Source organism: Mytilus edulis, chromosome 1 (assembly GCF_963676685.1).
Source record: "Mytilus edulis chromosome 1, xbMytEdul2.2, whole genome shotgun sequence".
NCBI lineage: Eukaryota > Metazoa > Mollusca > Bivalvia > Mytilida > Mytilidae > Mytilus > Mytilus edulis.
Window position 1 is genome coordinate 23,542,987 of NC_092344.1, and position 25,213 is coordinate 23,568,199.

The window sequence follows — 25,213 nt, forward strand, 5'->3', positions numbered from 1 at the left end:
ATTTTACTTCAAAATCTGGCAAAGAATCTTAACTTTAACTTAAAAAAAAATACAAAGAAAAAATATATAAAAAACGTGTCGTAAACAAATCAAAACATGAATAAGGTAGCTTTGTTACTCTTATAGTACCAGTTGTTGATATAATTTTTCCTGATTATTATGTAGGGTTGATGATATATTTCACTTTATTTGTTTATACAGTATAGCTATCTTTGTTGTTTTCTATATACACAAGCAGCAAGCTAGTCGACAAACACACGTTTGTGTTTTAGTTGTCTATTGGTAGAAGTGTTGCTATGTTAGAAACATAAGGTATAGAGAAGACTAACTAATTTCCGTGGCACGTAGTGTAACAGGAATTAATTGTCTTCTCACGTAGTAGTTCGAAGGCGTATGAATTTTTCGGGTGGGACAATTTTTTGAGTTTTTACTTCAAATACAATTATAATTAAGCAGACCGTATGCGTAAGAACGACCGAATACGTATGTTATAAAAAGTTCGCATAGGTCCAACTAATAAAGTAACTTCTATTTGCTTAGTAAATTTTTACAAACATTTGCATATAGTCAGTAATGAATTAATATATTTTGTAAATTGACCACTCAATTGTCTTGGTTGCCACAAAGAAAGTATGAACCTTGTAACAAAACTTTACGACACAAGATTTTAGCTACCCAATTGTGAATTTTCCATTTCTAAGTAGTAACATTCCAGTAGCGACTGCATACGGAGTATATTTCTCCCAATTGAATCGATATTCCTGTTCTTGCATTTCCTATCATGATTTCCGTGATAGAGGGTTGCTTCGCACAAGGAAGCTATTAAACCAAGAGTTCGAAAATTGTGATGTTGAAATCATCTCTTCGTAAATTTTACGGACGCTATTACGAGTTAGCTGACCGTTATCGAATAACCGTTTAACTACAATCGCCTTCCCTTTTTCATGAATGTGTACCGAATTAGACTATTAACCGGGTTTGTAATAATATTAGCAACACGACGGGTGCCACGTGTGGAGCAGGATCTGCTTACCCTTCCGGAGCACCTGAGATTACCACCAGTGTTTGGTCTTTAGTCGTTAGTTTTCTTTGTTGTGTCTTGTGTACTATTATGTGTCTGCTTGTCTTTTTTTTTTTTTTTTAAGCCATGGAGATGTCAGTTTATTTTTTATCTATGAGTTTGACTGTTCCTCTGGTTTCGTTCGACCCTCTTTTTCAACCCAGAAATCCAGAAAAGCGCCTCCGACGCATGACATTAATACATGTAACGTGTTGTTTTATTTCGTTAAAAAAAACCTTCAAATTGAAAAACAGATCTTTTTGTAATTTTAGGACACTAAAGTATGTTTAAAAAACATTAGAGTATCTATCAATAGAGTATATCGATATATGGATCATGATTGAATTATAAGAAATAGCTGCAGTTTCTTCGATTAAGTATGGAAATGTTATCAATAGAAGTTTGTATATGATGGAATGAAGGGTAATAACATTAACGGTACCAATTTTCCTGCACCAGATGCGCATTTCGACAATACATGTCTCTTCAGTGATGCTCGTGACCAAAATATTTGAAATCCAAAGCTTATATAAAAGATGAAGAGCTATAATCCAAAAGGTCCAAAAAGTAAATTGCCAAATCCGTAAAAGGAATCGGAGCTTTGCATGAGGGAGATACATTCCTTAATTTATAATAATTTCTAACATTTTGTAACAGCAGATTTTAATAACACAATAAAATACGTATTTTCATTTGGTACTGGCTATTGGGCTGGTGATACCCTCGGTGACTAACAGTCCACTAGCAAAGGCATCATAGAAAACAGTCAAGGAAAAAAGTGACAGAGTCACTGTCAATAAAGTAAACATATTTATTAAAAAATAGCAGATCAAGTATATTTTATAATGTAAGATTTATCGTTGGCTATTATTCAGTAATTTTATATGCGAATTGGTACCATACAATGTATATCAGTAGCATGAGTTCGAATCCCAGCATGGGAAGAACAAAAAATATCGAAATCAAACTCGATCTAACATTGTTGGGTTGATGTTTAGACAAGTTGTATATATTATAAGGCCTGGTATTTCTCAATCATAAGAAATCCGATAGACAAGGTATAATTTGTAGTTGTCACTACACACAGGCAGACATATACATATATTTATTTACAGTGATTGTATGCTTCTAAAAATAGATTAGCATCCTGCAATTATACTGAAGAGATGAGTAGATGATCATTTCTGTACACTAAAAATAAATACTTCGTGTATTGTATCAGAGATCCTTGTTTAATTCCTACAAGAAGGTAACACCTCCTGAAACGAAAGCTTATTTTGATAAGCTATAGTTAGAGGAGGGGATAAGGTCTCTGCGCAATGCTAGGCGGTGTTGTCGTAGAAGTTAGAAAATAAAGTACATGTTCCAGTCCCGGCGCCGGGGAGGAAGTAACGAATCAAATCTACTCTTACATCGTTAGGTTGATTTTCTAGGCACTTTATATATATATACAAACAAGTCTAAATTGAAAAATACATTCAAATCTATGATTGCGTTGGATAAACACCGAAATTTTGATACGTGTGCATGTAAAACAAATTTCGTTGTAGAAGGGTTTAAATACAGCACAAACAACATTTCCAGAAGACCAAAAAAGTGAAAAAGTATATTTAAACAAAACGTATTCGACAAACAGGTCGAACAACTGATGTTCTTAAACCCTGCTGACTGCCATTGGCGATTGCCAAATAAAATTGATCACGAGGTGTAACAACATGGATCTTAATATAAATTTAATACAAACTGAAAACAATAAACTTGTGGCCAAGATGTTATGCCACAAACAAAAGGTGTCAATAATTTTGTTTGTACACCAGATCAAGATTTCGACAATATATGTCTCTACAGTGATGTTAGGGATCGAAAAGGTATTTGGAAGGCCATATAATTCACCCTCAATTTCAGATAGACTCTTGAATTTTAAGAGTCAATATAGGATGAACGGATCATATAAACCGGAGGGAAAATATGATGCAAGCCCAAACGAAAAAATATAAACAAGTCTAAATTGAAAACTACGTTCAAACCTATGATTGCGTTGGATAAAAACCGAAATTTTTATACGTGTGCACGTAAAACAAATTTCGTTGCAAAAGGGTCTAAATACAGCACAAACAACATTTCCAAAAAGACCAAAAAAGTGAAAAAGTATATTTAAAAAAAAACACATTTGACTAACAGGTCGAACAACTGTTGTTTTTAAACCCTGCACTGCCATTGGCGATTGCCTAATAAAGTTGACGAGATGTAACAAAATGGATCTTAATATAAATATAATACAAACCGAAAACAATAAACTTGTGGCCAAGATGTTATGCCACAAACACAAGGTGTCACTATTTTTTTTGTGTACACAAGATCTAGATTTCGACAAGATATGTCTCTTCAGTGATGCTAGTAGTGACATATTGAAGATTGATGAAATGTACCACTAATACCAGTTTTTAAGGTTATACTTGATGTTAATTGTTACTGTCTATTACTATGATTGATATATATATATATATATATATACATATGCATGTAGTCTGAGTTGATATGAATAAGAACATGATGAATAAACTTGGAAAACCAATTGCTTTTTTTATGAATAAAGATAGATATATAGGAAGATGTGGTGTGAGTGCCAGTGAGACAACTCTCCATCCAAACAACAATTTAAAAAAAAGTAAACCATTATAGGTCAATGTACGGCCTTCAACACGGAGCCTTGGCTCACACCGAACAACAAGCTATAAATTAAAGGGCCCCAAAATTACTAGTGTAATATAGACTTAAATATATCGATGATTGACATATATGAATGTTTGCCAACGGATATTAAGAGAGACTTATTAATTAGTTTGCCAGAATATGTAGATATAGGAAGATGTGGTATGAGTGTTAATGATACAACTCCATCTAAGTAACAAATTGTGGACTTCTATGCACAATGCAATGCAGAAGAGCTCACTGGATATGGGTATGAGTGTTAATGAGACAACTCTCCATCTAAATAATAATTTTTAAAGGAAAAACATTATAGGTCAAGGTACGACCTTTAACACAAAGCCTTGGCTCACATAGAACAGCAAGCTGTATAGGGCCCCAACAAGTACTAGTGTATAACCATTTAAACGGGATAAGAAACAGAATCATCCATCGAGAAACATGTATGAACTGCATAAACAAACGACAATCACTGTACATCATGTTCCTGACTTAGGACAGGTGTTTAATGTTTCATCACAATCATGAGAAGTTGGGAACAGACAAGTCTAATCATTACCATTTTTTTTTCTGAATTAAGATTTGTTACACCTAGGTCTGAGATAAGAAAAAAATAAACTTCATATAGTCGTGCAAGCTACAAACTGTTTTAACGTTAAAATGAATAATAATAAATAAATAAATAAGCTTTATTTAGAGTCGGCAAGGTATATAAAAATAGACAAACTTAAGCTCTAATGAACTTTTAACCGACATAAAATACAACCTGATACATGAGTGCATGTAATGTTCAAGTTGTTATCAGTGATAATGATTATCAAAGATTTCCATCATTGTTTTTTCTTACCAAGTTTAGCTCCAAATCTCAACATACAAATATATTCATACTAGATACTTCATAACCAGGAATACATGGATTACAAGGATATGAACATGTTATTCAGTTGGGTTGTGTCTTTCTTAAATTAAATTTTGTTATAGATAATGCATATTTCAAGGTTTTTCTTGTCGAAGAACACACCGAGGGGTGTCAGGATTGATCAAATGAAAGACCGACCGGAGGGAGGTCTTTCTTTGAACAATCCTGACACCCCGAGGTGTGTTCTACGACAAGAAAAACCTTAAAATATGCATTATCTGACTTATATACCGTCAAAAAATATTAATTTTATAAAGTTTTGTAAAATTGAGTATCCTATTTTACCGACAACACTAAAGTGGGATATTCCTTTCTAATGCGTTCAGGTTTTAAATACGCCCTGCGGTTCATTTAGAATGTGAAATAAAACGCACTAAATAATTTAAATATAAACCTTTTAAAAATTATTATCCATACACAATAAAAATATTACTGTAACTGCATGAAGTAAGACACAAATGTATTGTTACCATTCGATAACGGTGTATGACAAATAAAAGACACATTGTAATTGTAAGTAATTTATGTACCACATACAAATGTAGCTTATGGAAAAGGGGGAGGGGTATGTTTTTTTTCTATTTGTTATGTTATTTCTATCGCGGAAAAGTGGTTATTTTTTTTAACAATTTTATTTGAATCGAATGAGATTGTCTTTTGAATAGCAATACATTTTATTAAAAGATAATCTGGATATAATTATATACCCTCTGCACCTGACCCTTTCGTGAGTTACGTTAATGTTATTCAATAGAATATATGATTATCTTATAAGTTGATCATTTGATAGAGTAAAAGGTATACGTAAATTTAAAAAAGTTAAGAACTGACACAAAGACGAATATAAATACATGTAGGTCACAGTATTCAGTGTGTATCGTTCTGAACATGCATGAAATATTTGCCAATGAACGTTAAGCAAGCAACCAAAAATCAGTCAACCCTTTCAGTTTGACTCAATAAGATTAAACTATTAGACGAATAAAGTTTTGAAGTAAATCATAGATTGCATGTTTATCAAGGAAAATAATGACCTCACACAGGTCATTACTTTATGCCTTGGAGCATATATCATTGAAACATGGTATCGTCCGGGTTGATTCTGAAAAAGAATGACCTGTCGTGCTGAAAGAAAATAACTCCATATAGGTATATAAGTAAAGAATGAAGCATGATGAAAAAAACTGGAAGAAATAAAGGTTGCAATACTATAAATATAAATATAAAAAAGTTAAGTGTTATCATTGTAAAATAATGACATTATTCTGTGCGGGATCACGTGCACCATCACAACTGCATGTCAAATATCAAATATATTTTGGTGTTTTTGTGCTTTAAAAGTAGTTTTATTGTGATGGAGATTGAATAAGGTACACCTTGGAATCGTATAACATACTAATATATATGTTCCTGGGTACACAGACTGGTCAGATAAAGGCCAAACATGGCAAAATTGATGACTCAATATATCTTTTAATATCAATAAAATGTCATTCAAACTAAGTTATACAGGGTGCCAGTGTATCAAACTTGTAATCTGCAACATTGTTTTGTAATAATTGCATTCATTTAAACACAGAAGGATGGAAAATGCAAGAGGGGGGATAATACAAATGGCGCCAATGGCATTTCGGAATGAGACCGCGAATGATGACAGATTTCTTTATTAATACCAATATAATGACATTCAAACTACATGAAACATGAGGCTAGTGTACTAAACTTGTAAACTGTCGCTTCAAATTTGTCATGATCGCATTTGTTTCATCACAAAACGATGGACAATGCAATCGGATAATACAAAAAAAAATGGCGCCAGTTGCATTTTGCAATGATCGAGAATTTGGCCAACGTAATAAAACACTTTACATAGAATAAATCACTCTCATATTGGTTACTTCATGTGACAAAATATATCTTCTTTACGCTAAAACTTACCAATTCATTATAGTTGTTGAATGTGTAGAATTATGTGGATGATTCATTAGCAGTCACGATAGCTTTCAGTCAAGACGCTTTCAGTCTCCATTAATCTCGCGAAGTCTCGTGTAATACAGGATTGAATTTTATACTGAAAAGCGTACGAGATTCATTTCCCATTAGATATACTGTTCCCAGGTTTTGGGTAAAACTGTTTTTCATCCCTCTCATTAAGTCCATCATCAGGTTCAAGAGTACGTAGCTGATTCATCCAGAACCTTTCTCTCTGTTTTCTCCTGTCGGAGTCCCAATTTTGAATTACTTCAATTATTTGAAAGGTGATTCTATCAAAAGTATGTCCTGTTCTTAATAGGTGTCTCGTAATTGGACAGTTTCTTCCTTTTGTATAAAACGACCGGTGATTGTTAAGTCTGATGTTGAATTAAGTTTCTGTTTCACCAACATACTGCAGCTTGCAATTTTTTGTTCCGTCAATCTGTAAAAAGTGCTTGTCGTTGAAAATAAAGTTGTTATTTTCAAGCACTACCTTGATCAATTGAACTAGACAGTCAGTTTGGGGATGTTTGTTCTTTCGAGTATTCCATACTTTTTATATAGACCATCAATCAATATGTTAAACCGTACACTATTTTTAATTAACCTTTCTGTAAAGTAGCGGGGTTGGGTGTCTGTTCCTAAACTTGCACCTACGTTCCAAAAAAACTGTGCGGAAGAACACCTTTGGTTTCTTCTCCAGTACACCTCAGCTACCTAGATTCTTTTGCACCTAGTGCAGACACAAGTATTGCCCTAAAACATTTTTTATTAACTTTTCTGTAAGTGTAAGGTAGACTGTAAGGTAATAAGACTGTCCGACTTAATCTTTGAACCTACTTAAAAAACAATAAACTCAGCCATAAAACACACTGTATTTTTTTTCTGAAGTACACCACAGCTACACAGCTTCCCTTTGTGCCTATTGAGGACAATTATTTGATGTCAATATTTTTTTTATTAATTTTTCTGTAAGGTGATGGGGTAGGGTGTCCGACATCAATATTTTTTATTAATTTTTCTGTAAAGTAGCGGGGTTGGGTGTCTGTTCCTAAACTTGGACATACGTTCCAAAAAAACTGTGCGGAAGAACACCTTGGATTTCTTCTCCAGTACACCTCAGCTACCCAGTTTCCCTTTGCACCTAGTGCAGACACAAGTATTGCCGTAGAACATTTTTTATTAACTTTTCTGTAAGTGTAAGGTAGACTGTAAGTAATAAGACTGTCCGACTTAATCTTTGAACCTACATAAAAAACAATAAACTAGTCCGTAAAACACACTGTAGTTTTTTCTGAAGTAGACCACAGCTACACAGCTTCCCTTTGTGCCTATTGCGGACAATTATTTGACGTCAATATTTTTTTTACTTAATTTTTCTTGAAGTTGATGGGGTAGGGTGTCCGACACCAATTTTGCACTTTCTTTCAAAAAAATAAACTAAGCCGAAGAACACCCTGTGTTTTTTCTCAAGTAAACCAGAGCTACCCACCCTTCCTTTGCACCTAGTTCGGACAAAAGTATTGCCGTACAATATTTTTTAATAACTTTTCTGTAAGGTAGCTGGGTTGGGTGTCTGTTCCTAAATTTGGACCTACGTTCCAAAAAAACTCTGCGGAAGAAAACCTTGAGTTTCTTCTCCGGTATACCCAGCTATTCAGCTTCCCTTTGCACCTAGTGGAGACACAAGTATTGCCGTAGAACATTGAAACTTTTCTGTAAGGTAGACTGTAAGGTAATAAGACTGTCCGACTCAATCTTTATACCTACTTATAAACAATTAACTAAGCCGTAGAACACACTGTGTGTTTTCTCAAGTAGACCACAGCTACACAGCTTCCCTTTGCGCCTATTGCGGAGAATGATTTGACGTCAATATTATTTATTAATTTTTCTGTAAGGTCGTCGGGTAGGGTGTCGAACACCAACTTTGCACTTTCTTTCAAAAAAAGTTGAACTTAGCCGAAGAACAATCTGTGTTTTTTTTCAAGGAAACCACAGCTTACCGACTTTCCCTTTGCACCTAGTGCGGACAAAAGTATTGCCGCACAACATTTTTTATTAACTTCTCTGTAAGGTAGTGAGGTTTGGTGTCTGTTCCTAAATTAGGACCTACGTTACAAAACAACTGTGCGGAAAAACACCTTGGGTTTCTTCTACAGTATACCTCAGCTTCCCAGCGTCCCTTTGCACCTAGTGCAGATACAAGATTTGCCGTAGAACATTTTTTTATTAACTTTTCTGTATGGTAGATTGTAAGGTAAAAAGACTGTCTGACTCAATCTTTGAAACTATTAAAAAAAACATTAAACTAAACCGTAGAGCCCACTGTGTTTTTTTCTCAAGTAGACCACAGCTACCTAGCTCCCCTTTGCGCCTATTGTGGACAATGCTTTGGCATAGAACATTTTTTATTATTTTTTTTCTGTAAAATAGCGGGGTAGGGTACAGCCCTTGGATGGTGTAAACTTCCCAAAACAACGTGTATGGTGTAATGGTGTATGGCATATGGTGCAATGGTGTAAGCTGTATGGTGCTATGGTGCTATGGTGTATGGTGTAAGGGGAATGGTGTAATGGTGTATGAGGAATGGTGTGATTGTGTAACGTGCGATCGGGAATGGTGTGAATGATAGTGTACGACCTTTCATTGGTTGGAAACGATTTTTTTTTTTTTTCATTTTTTCGGATTGTAAGCATAAACATAATAAAAATCTTAATATTTAAAATTGAATTGCATGATGGGTAATTTCGGATCGTGTAGATATAATGGGGAATGGTGTATGGTGTAAAGTGTAAGGTGTATGGTGCAAAGGTGTAACGTGTATGATGTAATGGTACAAGGTGTATGGTGTAATGAGGTATGGTCTATGGTGTAATGGTGTATGGTGTTAGTGGGAAGTTTACACCATCCAAGGACTGTACCTGCCCCCAACTTTGCACTTTCTTTTAAAAAGAATAAACTAAGTCGAAGAACATCCTGTGTTTTTTCTCAAGTAAACCACAGCAACCCAGCCTTTTTTTGCACCTAGTGCGGACAGAAGTATTGCCGTACAATATTTTTTATTAACTTTTCTGAAAGGTAGCGGGGTTGGGTGTCTGACCCTAAATTTGGACCTACGTTCAAAACAAACTGTGCCGAAGAACACCTTGGGTTTCTTCTCCAGTACACCTCAGCTACCCACTTCCCTTTGCACCTAGTGCAGACACAAGTATTGCCGTAGAACATTTGTTATTAACTTTTCTGTAAGTGTAAGGTAGACTATAAGGTAATAAGGCTGACGGACTCAATCTTTGAACCTGCTTAAAAGACAATAAACTAAGCCGTAGAACACACTGTTTTTTGTGCCTATTGCAGACAATTATTTGACGTCAATATTTTTTTTATTAATTTTTCTGTAAGGTGATGGGGTAGGGTGTCCGACATCAATTTTGCACTTTCTTTCAAAAAAATAAACTAAGCCGAAGAACACCCTGTGTTTTTTCTCAAGTAAACCACAGCTACCCGACCTTCCATTACACCTAGTGCGGACAAACGTATTGCCGTACAATATTTTTTATTATCTTTTCTGTAAGGAAGCGGGGTTGGGTGTCAGTTCCTAAATTTGGACCTACGTACAAAAAAACTGTGGGGAAGAACACCTTGGATTTCTTCTCCAGTATATCCCATCTACCCAGCGTCCCTTTGTCCCTAGTGCAGACAAAAGTTTTGCCGTAGAACATTTTTTATTAACTTTTCTGCATGGAAGACTTTAAGGTGAGAAGACTGTCCTACTCAATCTTTGAACCTACATGAAAAACAATAAACTAGTCCGTAAAACACACTGTAGTTTTTTCTGAAGTAGACCACAGCTACACAGCTTCCCTTTGTGCCTATTGCGGACAATTATTTGACGTCAATATATTTTTTATTAATTTTTCTTTCAGTTGATGGGGTAGGGTGTCCGACACCAATTTTGCACTTTCTTTCAAAAAAATAAACTAAGCCGAAGAACACCCTGTGTTTTTTCTCAAGTAAACCAGAGCTACCCACCCTTCCTTTGCACCTAGTTCGGACAAAAGTATTGCCGTACAATATTTTTTAATAACTTTTCTGTAAGGTAGCTGGGTTGGGTGTCTGTTGCTAAATTTGGACCTACGTTCCAAAAAAACTCTGCGGAAGAAAACCTTGAGTTTCTTCTCCGGTATACCCAGCTATTCAGCTTCCTTTTGCACCTAGTGGAGACACAAGTATTGCCGTAGAACATTGAAACTTTTCTGTAAGGTAGACTGTAAGGTAATAAGACTGTCCGACTCAATCTTTGAACCTACTTATAAACAATTAACTAAGCCGAAGAACACACTGTGTTTTTTCTCAAGTAGACCACATCTACCCACCTCCCCTTTGCGCCTATTGTGGACAATGATTTGACATAGAACATGTTTTTTTTTTTCTGTAAAGTAGTGGGGTAGGGTGTCCGGCCCCAACTTTGCACTTTCTTTTAAAAAGAATAAATTAAGCCGAAGAACACCCTGTGTTTTTCTCAAGTAAACCATAGCAACCCGGCCTTTCTTTGGACCTAGTGCGGACAAAATTATTGCCGTACAATATTTTTTATTAATTTTTCTGTATAGTAGCGGGGTTGGGTGTCTGTTCCTAAACTTGGACCTACGTTCCAAAAAAACTGTGCGGAAGAACACCTTGGATTTCTTCTCCAGTACACCTCAGCTACCCAGATTCCCTTTGCACCTAGTGCAGACACAAGTATTGCCGTAGAACATTTTTTATTAACTTTTCTGTAAGTGTAAGGTAGACTGTACGAAATAAGACTGTCCGACTTAATCTTTGAACCTACATGAAAAACAATAAACTAGTCCGTAAAACACACTGTAGTTTTTTCTGAAGTAGACCACAGCTACACAGCTTCCCTTTGTGCCTATTGCGGACAATTATTTGACGTCAATATTTTTTTTATTAATTTTTCTTTAAGGTGATGGGGTAGGGTGTGCGACATCAATTTTGCACTTTCTTTCAAAAAAAATAAACTTAGCCGAAAAACACCCTGTGTTTTTCTCAAGTAAACGACAGCTACCCGACCTTCCTTTGCACCTAGTGCGGACAAAAGTTTTGCCGTACAATATTGTTTATTATTTTTATGTAAGGTAGCGGGGTTGGGTGTCTGTTCCTAAATTTGGACCTACGTTCCAAAAAGACTGTCCGGAAGAACATCTTGGGTTTCTTCTCCAGAATACCCCAGCTACCCAGCTTCCCTTTGCACCTATTGCAGACAAAAGTTTGCCGTAGAACATTTTTTATTAACTTTTCTGCATGGAAGACTTCAAGGTGAGAAGACTGTCCGACTCAATCCTTGAACCTACATGAAAAAGGATAAACTAAGCCGAAGACCACACTGTGTTTTTTTCTCAAGTAGACCACAGCTACGCAGCTCCCCTTTGCGCCTATTGTGGACAATGATTTGACATAGAACATTTTTTATTATTTTCTTTCTGTAAAGTAGTGGGGTATGGTGTCCGGCCCTAACTATGCACTGTCTTTTAAAAAGAATAAACTAAGCCGAAGAACACCCTGTGTTTTTTTCTCAAGTGAACCATAGCAACCCGGCCTTTCTTTGGACCTAGTGGGGACAGAAGTATTTATTTTATATTAACTTTTCTGTAAGGTAGCGGGGTTAGGTGTCTGACCCTAAATTTGGACCTACTTTAAAAAAAACTGTGCCGAAGAACACCTTGGGTTTCTTCTCCAGTACACCTCAGCTACCCACTTCCCTTTGCTTCTAGTGCAGACACAAGTATTGCCGTAGAACATTTTTTATTTACTTTTCTGTAAGTGTAAGGTAGACTATAAGGTTATAAGGCTGACGGACTCAATCTTTGAACCTGTTTAAAAAACAATAAACTTAGCCGCAGAACACACTGTATGTTTTCTGAAGTAGACCACAGCTACACAGCTTCCCTTTGTGCCTATTGCGGACAATTATTTGACGTCAATATTTTTTTTTATTAATTTTTTTGTAAGGTGATGGGGTAGGGTGTCCGACATCAATTTTGCACTTTCTTTAAAAAAAAACTAAGCCGAAGAACACCCTGTGTTTTTTCTCAGGTAAACCACAGCTACCCGACCTTCCTTTGCACTTAATGCGGACGAAAGTATGCGTACAATATTTTTTATTAAATTTTCTGTAAGGTAGCGGGGTTGGGTGTCTGTTCCTAAATTTGGACCTAAGTTCAAAAAAACTGTGCGGAAGAACACCTTGGGTTTTTCTCCAGTATACCCCATCTACCCAGCTTCCCTTTGCACCTAGTGCAGACAAAAGTTTTGCCGTAGAACATTTTTTATTAACTTTTTTGCATGGAAGACTTTAAGGTGAGAAAAATGTCCGACTCAATCATTGAGCCTACATGAAAAACAATAAACTAAGCCGAAGTGCAAGCTGTGTTTTTTCTCAAGTAGACCACAGCTATCAAGCTCCCCTTTGCGCCTGTTGTGGACAATGAATTGACTTAGAACATTTTTTATTATTTTTTTTCTGTAAAGTAGTGAGGATGGGTGTCCGGCCCTAACTTTGCACTTTCTTTTAAAAAGAATAAACTAAGCCGAAGAACACCCTATATTTTTTCTCAAGTAATCCATAGCAACCCGACCTTTCTTTGCACCTAGTGCAGCCAGAAGTATTGCCGTACAATATTTTTTATATTAACTTTTCTGTAAGATAGCGGGGTTAGGTGTCTGACTCTAAATGTGGACCTACTTTAAAAAAAACTGTGCCGAAGAACACCTTGGGTTTCTTCTCCAGTACACCTCAGCTACCCACTTCCCTTTGCTTCTAGTGCAGACACAAGTATTGCCGTAGAACATTTTTTATTTACTTTTCTGTAAGTGTAAGGTAGACTATAAGGTAATAAGGCTGACGGACTCGATCTTTGAACCTGCTTAAAAAACAATAAACTAAGCCGCAGAACACACTGTTTGTTTTCTGAAGAAGACCACAGCTACACAGCTTCCCTTTGTGCCTATTGCGGACAATTATTTGACGTCAATATTTTTTTTATGAATTTATCTGTAAAATAGTGGGGTAGGGTGTCCGACACCAATTTTGCACTTTCTTTCAAAAAATTAAACTATGCCGAAGAACACCCTGTGTTTTGACTAAAGTAAACAACAGCTACCTGACCTTCCATTGCACCTAGTGCAGACAAAAGAATTGCCGTACAATATTTTTTATTAAGTTTTCTGAAGGGAGCGGGGTTGGATGTCTGACCCTAAATTTAGACCAACGTTAAAAAAAATGTGCGGAAGAACACCTTGGGTTTCTTCTCCAGAATACCCCAGCTACCCAGCTTCCCTTTGCACCTAGTGCAGACAAAAGTTTGCCGTAGAACATTTTTTATTAACTTTTCTGCATGGAAGACTTTAAGGTGAGAAGACTGTCCGACTCAATCCTTGAACCTACATGAAAAAAAATAAACTAAGCCGAAGACCACACTGTGTTTTTTCTCAAGTAGACCACAGCTATCAAGCTCCCCTTTGCGCCTATTGTGGACAATGATTTGACATAGAACATTTTTTATTATTTTCTTTCTGTAAAGTAGTGGGGTATGGTGTCCGGCCCTAACTTTGCACTATCTTTTAAAAAGAATAAACTAAGCCGAAAAACACCCTTTGTTTTTTCTCAAGTAAACCATAGCAACCCGGCCTTTCTTTGGACCTAGTGCGGACAGACGTATTGCCGTACAATATTTGTTATTAACTTTTCTGTAAGGTAACGAGGTTGGGTGTCTGACCCTAAATTTGGACCGACGTTAAAAAAAACTGTGCCGAAGAACACCTTGGGTTTCTTCTCCAGTACACCTCAGCTACCCAGCTTCCCTTTACACCTACTGCAGACACAAGTATTGCCGTATAACATTTTTTATTAACTTTTCTGTAAGTGTAAGGTAGACTGTAAGGTAATAAGACTGTCCGACTTAATCTTTGAATCTACTTAAAAAAAAATAAACTAAGCCGTAGAACACATTGTGTTTTTTCTGAAGTAGACCACAGCTACACAGCTGCCCTTTGTGCCTATTGCGGACAATTATTTGACGTCAACATTTATTTTATTAATTTTTCTGTAAGGTGATTGGGTAGGGTGTCCGACACCAATTTTGCACTTTCTTTAAAAAAAATAAACTTAGCCGAAGAACACCCTGTGTTTTTTCTCAAGTAAACCACAGCTACCCGACCTTCCTTTGCACCTCGTGCGGACAAAAGTATTGCCGTACAATATTTTTTATTAACTTTTCTGTAAGGTAGCGGGGTTGGGTGTCTGTTCCTAAATTTTGACCTACGTTCCAAAAAAATCTGTGGGGAAGAACACCTTGGGTTTCTTCTCCAGTATACCCAAGCTACCCAGCTTCCCTTTGCATCTAGTGCAGACAAAAGTTGTGCCGTAGAACATGTTTATTAACTTTATGCATGGAAGACTTTAAGGTGAGAAGACTGTCCGACTCAATCCTTGAGCCTACATGAAAAACAATAAACTAAGCCGAAGTACAAGCTGTGTTTCTTCTCAAGTAGACCACAGCTATCAAGCTCCCCTTTGCGCTTATTGTGGACACTGATTTGACATAGCACATTTTTTATTATCTTTTTTCTGTAATGTAGTGGGGTGGGGTGGCCGGCCCCAACTTTGCACTTTCTTTTAAAAAGAATAAACTAAGCCGAAGAACACCCTGTGTTTTTTTCTCAAGTGAACCATAGCAACCCGGCCTTTCTTTGGACCTAGTGGGGACAGAAGTATTGCCGTACAATACTTTTTATTAACTTTTCTGTAAGGTAACGGGGTTGGGTGTCTGACCCTAAATTTGGACCTACGTTAAAAAAACTGTGCCGAAGAACACCTTGGGTTTCTTCTTCAGTACACCTCAGCTACCCAGCTTCCCTTTGCACCTAGTGCAGACACAAGTTTGGCCGTAGAACATTTTTTATTAACTTTTTTGTAAATGTAAGGTAGACTGTAGGGTAATAAGACTGACGGACTCAATCTTTGAACCAACTTACAAAAACAATAAACTAAGCCGTAGAACACATTGTGTTTTTTCTGAAGTAGACCACAGCTACACAGCTTCCCTTTGTGCCTATTGCGGACAATTATTTGACGTCAACATTTATTTTATTAATTTTTCTGTAAGGTGATTGGGTAGGGTGTCCGACACCAATTTTGCACTTTCTTTAAAAAAAAAAAAACTTAGCCGAAGAACACCCTGTGTTTTTTCTCAAGTAAACCACAGCTACCCGACCTTCCTTTGCACCTAGTGCGGATAAAAGTATTGCCGTAGAATATTTGTTATTAACTTTTCTGCATAGAAGACTTTAAGGTGAGAAGACACCTTAAAGCAGATAAAATACCGGCAGCAATGATCACTCAGTTGAAAGGAGCTGGTTTACACCTAACTGAGAGCAGTGGAGTCAGACTATCAGATGACAGATTGTCAAGTGTGTGTGGTATGCGCTCTAGTGCAACACAGGAAGCAGTTACTGGCACTATTAACTAAATAGAGATTCAGCTTACATTGCCGTCTTCATCATCAAACACCGTTCACTACTCATTGGTACCACCTGTGACGTCAGACCTATCGGTTGCTGGATACTTCACAGCCAGTAGCCCAACAAAACAAGAAGACCAAACATTAGGTATTGACAATTCATCTATAGGGCAGACAGCAAGCTATTTACTTAGAAATACTTTACCGTTGGGTTTTAATGTCAGTGAAAAAATTAAGAAAGACATACTGTCCGATAGTTACGTTGATTTTGTTACCCTTTCTCCAAATTTTAATGAAGATGAAGATAATGATGTTCTTTTCAAATCGAAAGCAGTAAAAATTACTACATACGCAAAACCAAAACAGTTATTTTCAATCCATCAGTGGACTGCAGCTTTTGATATGTATATGTCTATTTATTATGAAGAACATATTTTAAGTCTTATAAAACATGCATATAATGTTAGAGCAAGGTCAAAGCAATTTGGGTTTAACATGGCAAAATCTTATGATGAAACGTTTAGAAAGGTACGCAGAGTGATGACATTTGATTGGGCAGTTGTAAATGATGATCTTTGGCGCACTGCCTTTTATGATCATTTCAATCGTTCAAGTACTACTACCGGTAACTATGCATCAAATAATAAACCCATGAAACAAAGTGGAGGCCCTCCCTTTCAGCTGCGGTTTCAGTGAACCACAGCTATCCGGCCTTCCCTTGCACCTAGTGCGGATACAAGTATTGCCGTAGAATATTTTTTATTAACTTTTCTGTAAGGTAGCAGGGTTGGGTGTCTGTTCCAAAATTTGGACCTACGTTCCAAAAAGACTGTGCGGAAGAACACCTTGGGTTTCTTCTCCAGTATACCCCAGCTACCCAGCTTCCCTTTGCACATAGTGCAGACAAAAGTTGTGCCGTAGCACATTTTTTATTAACTTTTCTGCATGGAAGACTTTAAGGTGACAAGACTGTCCGACTCAATCCTTGAACCTACATGAAAAACAATAAACTAAGCCGAAGAACACACTGTTTTTTTCTCAAGTAGACCACAGCTACCAAGCTCCCCTTTGCGCCTATTGTGGACAATGATTTGATATAGAACATTTTTTATTATTTTTTTTCTGTAAAGTAGTGGGGCAGGGTGTCCGGTCCCAAATTTGCACTTTCTTTTATAAAGAATAAACTGCGCCGAAGAACACCATGTGTTTTTTCTCAAGTAATCCATAGCAACCCAGCCTTTCTTTGCACCTAGTGCAGACAGAAGTATTGCCGTACAATATTTGTTATATTAACTTTTCTGTAAGGTAGCGGGGTTGGGTGTCTGACCCTAAATTTGGACCTACATTAAACAAAACTGTGCGAAAAAACACATTGGTTTTTTTTCCCAGTACACCTCGGCTACCCAGCTTCCCTTTGCACCTAGTGCAGGCACAAGTATTGCCGTAGAATATTTTTTATTAACTTTTTTGTAAATGTAAGGTAGACTGTAAGGTAATAAGACTGACGGACTCAATCTTTGAACCTACTTAAAAAAAAATAAACTAAGCCGTAGAACACATTGTGTTTTTTTCTGAAGTAGACCACAGCTACACAGCTTCCCTTTGTGCCTATTGCGGACAATTATTTGACGTCAACATTTATTTTATTAATTTTTCTGTAAGGTGATTGGGTAGGGTGTCCGACACCAATTTTGCACTTTCTTTAAAAAAAATAAACTTAGCCGAAAAACACCCTGTGTTTTTTTCTCAAGTAAACCATAGAAACAAGGCTTCTCTTTGGACCTAGTGCGGACAGAGGTATTGCCGTACAATACTTTGTATTAACTTTTCTGTAAGGTTGGTTGTCTGACCCTAAATTTGGACCTACGTTAAAAAAACTTTGCCGAAAAATACCTTGGGTTTCTTCTCCAGTACACCTCAGCTACATAGCTTCCCTTTGCACCTAGTGCAGACACAAGTATTGTAGTAGAACATTTTGTATTAACTTTTTTGTAAATGTAAGGTAGACTGTAAAGTAATAAGACTGACGGACTCAATCTTTGAACCTACTTAAAAAAACAATATACTAAGCCGTAGCACACTGTGTTTTTTCTGAAGTAGACCACAGCTACATAGCTTCCCTTTGTGCCTATTGCGGACAATTATTTGACGTCAATATTTATTTTATTAATTTTTCTGTAAGGTAATGGAATAGGGTGTCCGACACCAATTCTGCACTTTCTTTCAAATAAATAAACTTAGCCGAAGAACACCCTGTGATTTTTTTCAAGTAAACTACAGCTAACCGACCTTCCTTTGCACCTCGTGCGGACAAAAGTATTGCCGTACAATATTTTTTATTAACTTTTCTGTAAGGTAGTTAGGTTGGGAGTCTGTTCCTAAAGTTGGACCTACGTTCCAAACAAACTGTGCGGGAGGACACCTTTGGTTTCTTCTCCAGTATACCCCAAGCTACCCAGCTTCCCTTTGCACCTAGTGCAGACAAAAGTGTTGCCGTACAACATTTTTATTAACTTTTCTGCATGGAAGACTTCAAGGTGAGAACATAGAACATTTTTTATTATTTTTTATTCTGTAAAGTAGTGGGGTAGCGTGTCCGGCCCAAACTTTGCACTTTCTTTTAAAAAGAATAAACTAAGCCGAAGAACACCCTGTGTTTTTTCTCAAGGAAAACATTTCAACATGGCCTTTCTTTGGACCTAGTACAGAAAGAAGTATTGCCGTACAATATTTTTTATGTGAGGTAGCGGGTTTGGGTTTCTGACCCTAAATTTGGACCTACGTTAAAAAAAAATGTGCCGAAGAACACCTAGGGTTTCTTCTCCAGTACACTTCAGCTCCACAGCTTCCCTTTGCACCTAGTGCAGACACAAGTATTGCCATAGAACATTTTTTAGTAACTTTTCTGTAAGTGTTAGGTAGACTGTAAGGTAATAAGACTGTCCGACTCAATCTTTGAACCTACTTAAAAAAACAATAAACTAAGCCGTAGAACACACTGTACGTGTGTTTTCTCAAGTAGACCACAGGTACACAGCTTCCCTTTGCGCCTATTGCGGAGAATGATTTGACGTCAATATTTTTTATTAATTTTTCTGTAAGGTAGTGGGATAGGGTGTCGAACACCAACTCTGCACTTTCTTTCAAAAAAAGTTAAACTAAGCCGAAGAACAATCTGTGTTTGTTTTTCAAGGAGACCACAGCTTACCGACTTTCCCTTTGCACCTAGTGCGGACAGAAGTATTGCCGTACAATATATTTTATTAACTTCTCTGTAAGGTAGCGGGGTTGGGTGTCTGACCCTAAATTTGGACCTACGTTAAAAAACAAAATGCGCCGAAGAAAACCTTGGGTTTCTTCTCCAGTACACCTCAGCTACCAAGCTTCCTTTTGCTACTAGTGCAGACACAAGTATTGCCGTAGAACATTTGTATTAACCTTTCTGTAAGGTAGACTTTAAGGTGATAAGACTGACCGACTCAATCTTTGAACCTACTTAAAAAACAATAAACTAAGCTGTGGAACACACTGTTTTTTTTTATTCAAGTAGACCACAGCCACACAGCTTCCCTTTGTGCCTTTTGCGGACAAGTATTTGACATCAATATTTTTTTATTTATTTTTCTGTACGGTGATGGGGTAGGGTGTCCGACACCAATTTAGCACTTTCTTTAAAAAAAAAAAACTAAGCCGAAGAACACCCTGTGTTTTGTCTCAAGTAAACCACAGCTACCCGGCCTTTCTTTGCACCTAGTGCGGACAGAAGTATTGCCATTTTTTTTTATTAATTTTGTAAGTTAGCGGGGTTGGGTGTCTGACCCTAAATTTGGACGTACGTTGAAAACAAACTGTGCCGAAGAACACGTCGAGTTTCTTCTCCAGTACACCTCAGCTACCCAGCTTCCCTTTGCACCTAGTGTAGACACAAGTTTTGCCGTAGAACATTTTTTATTAACTTTTGTGTAAGGTAGACTGTAAGGTAATAAGACTGTCCGACTCAATCAAACTAAGCCGTAGAACACACTGTGTGTTTTCTCAAGTAGACCACAGCTACACAGCTTCCCTTTGCGCCTGTTGCAGAGAGATTAATATTACATGTATATCGATTTATTTTCATTTCAGATGTACAGGAATAGACATTGATACAAAATTCGACTGACAAATTTGATATTTAAGGATGCCTAGTGCATGAAAAGTATGTATGTAACTTTTGGTCGTACATTGCAAATTTTTTATTCAGTTGCTGGAAATATGACACGATTCCACACATCTTACTTAAAACCAATATTATTGAGAATGGTAGTTTATTACTACATGTAAATTGTTTGTTTAGCTCTCAATCATAAGGAATCAAAAAACGAGAAAAAGAATAGAAAAAAACGATTTTAAATTGTACCATTTTTAATTAACAAAGAGTGTACTCAAAAAATTAAATGGTTGCTAGCATCATTCGTATATAAAACGACTTTTGAGGATCACGACAAGCCGTAAAAATGTCTAATTCTGCTGTCAAAGGACGTGCTATTACATGTATATTAAAGTAAGATTTTGAGATTTTTGGAACATTTGAGTTTGATATATTTGTTTTTATATTTTTGTTGGCATATCATTAAAATTGCCTGCTAGAAAAAAAGTGGCTGCTTACTTGATTGGCTGCTAAAAGAGGCTGCCAGCTTAAGTCCAGTTAAAGAATCTATCATTATGTTTTTTACAACGACATATCGTTATTCTCGTAATATACATGTAAACTCAATAAAACATTACAACTTAGATACGTCCGTTGTGAGTTATTGCTTTATCTTTGTTTATTTTTATCATTACGTCCTTAGGACTCCAACATTTAAATTAAACGAAAACAATCAATATGTCACGTTGAAAGGTCTAGCCATCGTTCATTAGAATTACTTAAATAGGAACGTATAACGTCAACAATTTGAAATGTTTACACTGGTTTGAAATCCAAGTGAAGTGATGGATGAAAAAACTAAATGATATTCGAGTTTCATTTAAATTTTCAATCGTTTAAGTCATGCTTACTTTGATGCAAGATCTTAAATAATGCAATGCAAACAAATCATATCACCTTCAGTTTAATTTCAAAATTGTTACGACGTTTCCGTGATCCAATACCACCCAATAATATGTGTCTAGCAATTATATGGTGTTGAAATTCACGTATATATATATAACATCTTATTATTTGATTTGTTAAAAAGAAATGCACTTTTGCACATTACAGACAATAGTTAGTTTAGCCCTCGTTTGCTTTTAACATTTGTAATTAACAGTGTCATATAACCATTAAAACGATAGATGATGTTTTTCTGAACCTGAACAAATAATGAAAGCATGAGGTAAGCAACAGTTAAAATGCTAGAAATAATACATACAAACTAGTTATCATAACTTTGAATAATTTTTTTGTATGGTTTTAAAATCTGCCACATAGCGAATATTTTTTTCGAATTTAAAGTTTTTCCTTGTGGACTCCTTTTAAAATTTATTTTGGACCAGGAAATCAAACAGCATGTATATTATGATGCCTCCCGCAATTTATACTTTACCAATATCTTCCGATTTTTTAGGTTAACTGAACTGCCATTAATGAAACACGAACTTCCGTATGCAATTTTACAGAGCATCTCTGGTCGTTGTCTGATATTATTTAGTTACATAGTGTGGTAGTGACCTAATACGATATATATGGAGTCAGTAAATTCCATATAGGGTGAAAGCGAAGCTCGGTAAATTGCATATTGGGTGACAGTGAAGCTCGAATCCCTATTTGGAATTTACTGAACCCATATATATTAGGTCAATAGCACACTCTGTAACGAATCGATCTTACCGACTATCTTAACATGTGATATTAAGACAAGTGGCCTATCAAAGTGATCAAGTCTTCAATACCGTTAGTAATAAGAACATACTTCCAATGGTCTATACAATTACAAATGCAAACACTAACAACTTGCTAGTTTTGAATGTATTTTATGAATTTACTTCAATCGTTCATCATCAAGATGTAACGGTCATAGAACAACATCGTCCATACTTTGTGAAGACGCATCGCCAATGTTTTTGTTTCGAAAATAAATTTCCTCTATAAAGTATTTAGATATATGAATGCAGATGGTTGTATTGACTTTTAAATGGTTTATGCTGTATTTACATTGTTTGGCATGTTTTTATGTATTATACACTTGGAATATGCATTATATATATACTTCCGCAAATTTACAGACCTAACATTGTTGCGCTGTTGTTTATACGAATTATATAATACACATAATCTATTTTCAGCCTTGTATCAACATCACTGCTGGTGATCCGATGGAAAACAAAATTGTTATCGAGTCGTCACTGGTTCAGACGCACTTATAATATAATTATTTCTGTGACTGCATCTTACATTAATTTGTAGGATCCTTTACAAAAGATAATTCAGCTGATCTGTAACAATACTATCTTCATGCCTAATACATCATGTACTGTGTTACGACGCTAGATAAAAACTGTCAAGGAAAGGTAACACACGGCCACCGAAATCTTTATAGAGCCTAGGTGATTGAGTGGTCTAGCGCGTCGGGCATAGTGCAAGGCGATTTGGTGCCACGATATCTCAATAGCATGAATTTGAATCCCGGGCATAGTGCAAGGCTTCCGCAAATTTACAGATCTAACATTGTTGGGCTGTTTTTTAGACGAATTCTATAATATATATCATATATAAATGTGCTTGATCTAAATAGAAAAAATATAGATCTTTAATATCTTGCTTAAATGCTTAAAACAAACTGAAAAAAAAAAGAATTGAATACCCAAAATAGGAGATTAGAATTTGTCATCATTAAAACAAAAGATTCGTTGGAAGTATAAAAGAAATTTGTCAGATAATGTATAATAAAAAAATACAAGAAGATTGATAATTGCTTATTATTATTTCTTGTTGACTGTCGTGACACGTATATCACGCGATCCTATGATTTTGCGCCAATTGGCATTTCATTTGCGCCGGAAACTATATTTCGTTTGCGCTAAAATAAAACATTTCATTTGCCCCATACATGCTATAATACAGGTAAATATAGTTTTTGATTATATAATAAAACGCATTCCTCTGATATCAGTCATCGTAACAACAATAAAATCACTATGCATTTATACGGTTTTAATAAGAGACTGTACATGTATACTAATGTTAGAACACAGTTCTGCTACAAATTAACGCGATCATCAAACATAACAGACAGCACTTTACACTGGGGTTAAACTAAAAGTTTGTTCTGACACAAGACTTGAAAGCAGCGGCTCAGATGTACTCCTATATATTGGATAACCGACATGTGTGGTCATAAAACAAATATTTTCTCTATATAAAATACGGAGATATGGTGTGATTGCCAATGAGACCACTTTCCACCAACGTTCAAATGAAGTAAATTGAAGCAATTATAGGCAGCCGTACGGCCTTCAAAAGTGAAAAAAACATACCGTATTATCGGCTAGAAACAGTCCCGAAATATATGGATTCATTGTAAATCAGTAATATAGTAATATTCCTATGTCAGGACGGATTGTATAATAAAGATGACAGCAATATAGAGTGCCATCATTTCCTCTCTGTATCCAAAATAATGAACAGTCACTAAAGTCAGTATTTTGGGATGGTTTGTATTCTTCTTCTTCTTTATTATTTCCTCTACTATCTGGAGTACCACTGCTTTTGTAATATAGCACAGATAAACAACTTTTACTATCAGCAACTGTTTGCATGTGCAGTAATACATTACAGTGAATATAATCGATGCACAAACCAGTATAATTACGCCTATAAATGCATTTTTCAAGATACTGGTATAAAGGATATTAACACTGCCTGTCGTACTCACCACCAGTTTAAAACAAAGCTCTTTAATGGCATCACCAAACACTGATATGACTGATTCATGTATTTTATTATGAAAAGTCGAGTGAAAAGTAAGAGAAGTTCTCTTCTTGGATTAGTGTACTGTAAATATATTATGTCGGTTGACTGATTTTGTTTGTAGTGTAACGTCCAGGGGCACATGTTTCATTCATGTTCAGAACGAGTATATTTTCGGACGTCCCAGTTATCATTTATTATCGTTATGGATAGGTGTGTATACATTGACGAGATGGTACACATGTACATACTTATACAACACCTTAATAATATCCCTATACACACACTGTACAATTTTTGTTTGAACATTTTTCAAAACAGAATCTTAAATCATGTAAATCAAAGGCAAACAAGGTTAATTACAATTAAAATCCTTGCATTGGAGGGGGTCGGTGACGACACCTCCCGGGACGTGTAGTGGCCAGTACTTCGCCCCTATTCGACCATTGGGATACCTGATATCAGATTATGGCTGAACAATAGACAATGAATCAAATGAAACTATATTTTATTCACAAATGTACAATAATTGCATGAATTTAAACAAAGTCGGATAAAACAGGAGTCAGCAAACTTTCTTAAATGGAGTTCAAAAATAAAGTAATTTCAAATGTAAAATGAAAAATAGAGTGTTCCCAGAGTTATTCTTTCAAGTAAAATAAAGTAAATTTGCTTCTCGTTGTGTTTTAAAGTAGTAAAATTGCACCACAAAGGGTTGACTAACTCTGGCGAACGGCACCGAAGTGGTGGCTAACTCTAGACTTTAGTGGTACTAATTTTAGTTCCGGCGAGTATTTGGAGGCCTGTGCAAGGCCGACTCTGACTGAATATCAAATGATATCATAAACTTGTCATTAAACAGGCCAACTTTAACATAAAAGGTACTGAAGAAAAGTTAAATAAATGAATATTCTTAAAACATTATAAAAACATCAAAAGTTAAATACTAAAACAGTTAAATAAATAATCCTTACTTTTATCTTACTATGTTTAAACCAAATCAAACCAAAAATAAACATTTACATACTAAATAATTAATCTGTCCAAATTAAGGGGAATTAACCTAGGCACATCAAGGCACATCTATTACAATCCTCCCC

At 36.0% G+C, this 25,213-nt stretch overlaps 1 protein-coding gene across 1 annotated transcript in view; it reads left to right on the top strand.

The window, feature by feature from the left end:
- The window catches only part of LOC139528454 (uncharacterized), a 311,112-nt gene extending 287,997 nt beyond the window's left edge, over positions 1 to 23,115 (top strand). The window contains exon 10 of the mRNA XM_071324436.1: positions 22,490 to 23,115. The gene's annotated coding sequence lies outside the window, so the exon portion shown is untranslated. The remainder of the gene's footprint in view (positions 1 to 22,489) is intronic.
- Positions 23,116 to 25,213: the final 2,098 nt, after the last annotated feature.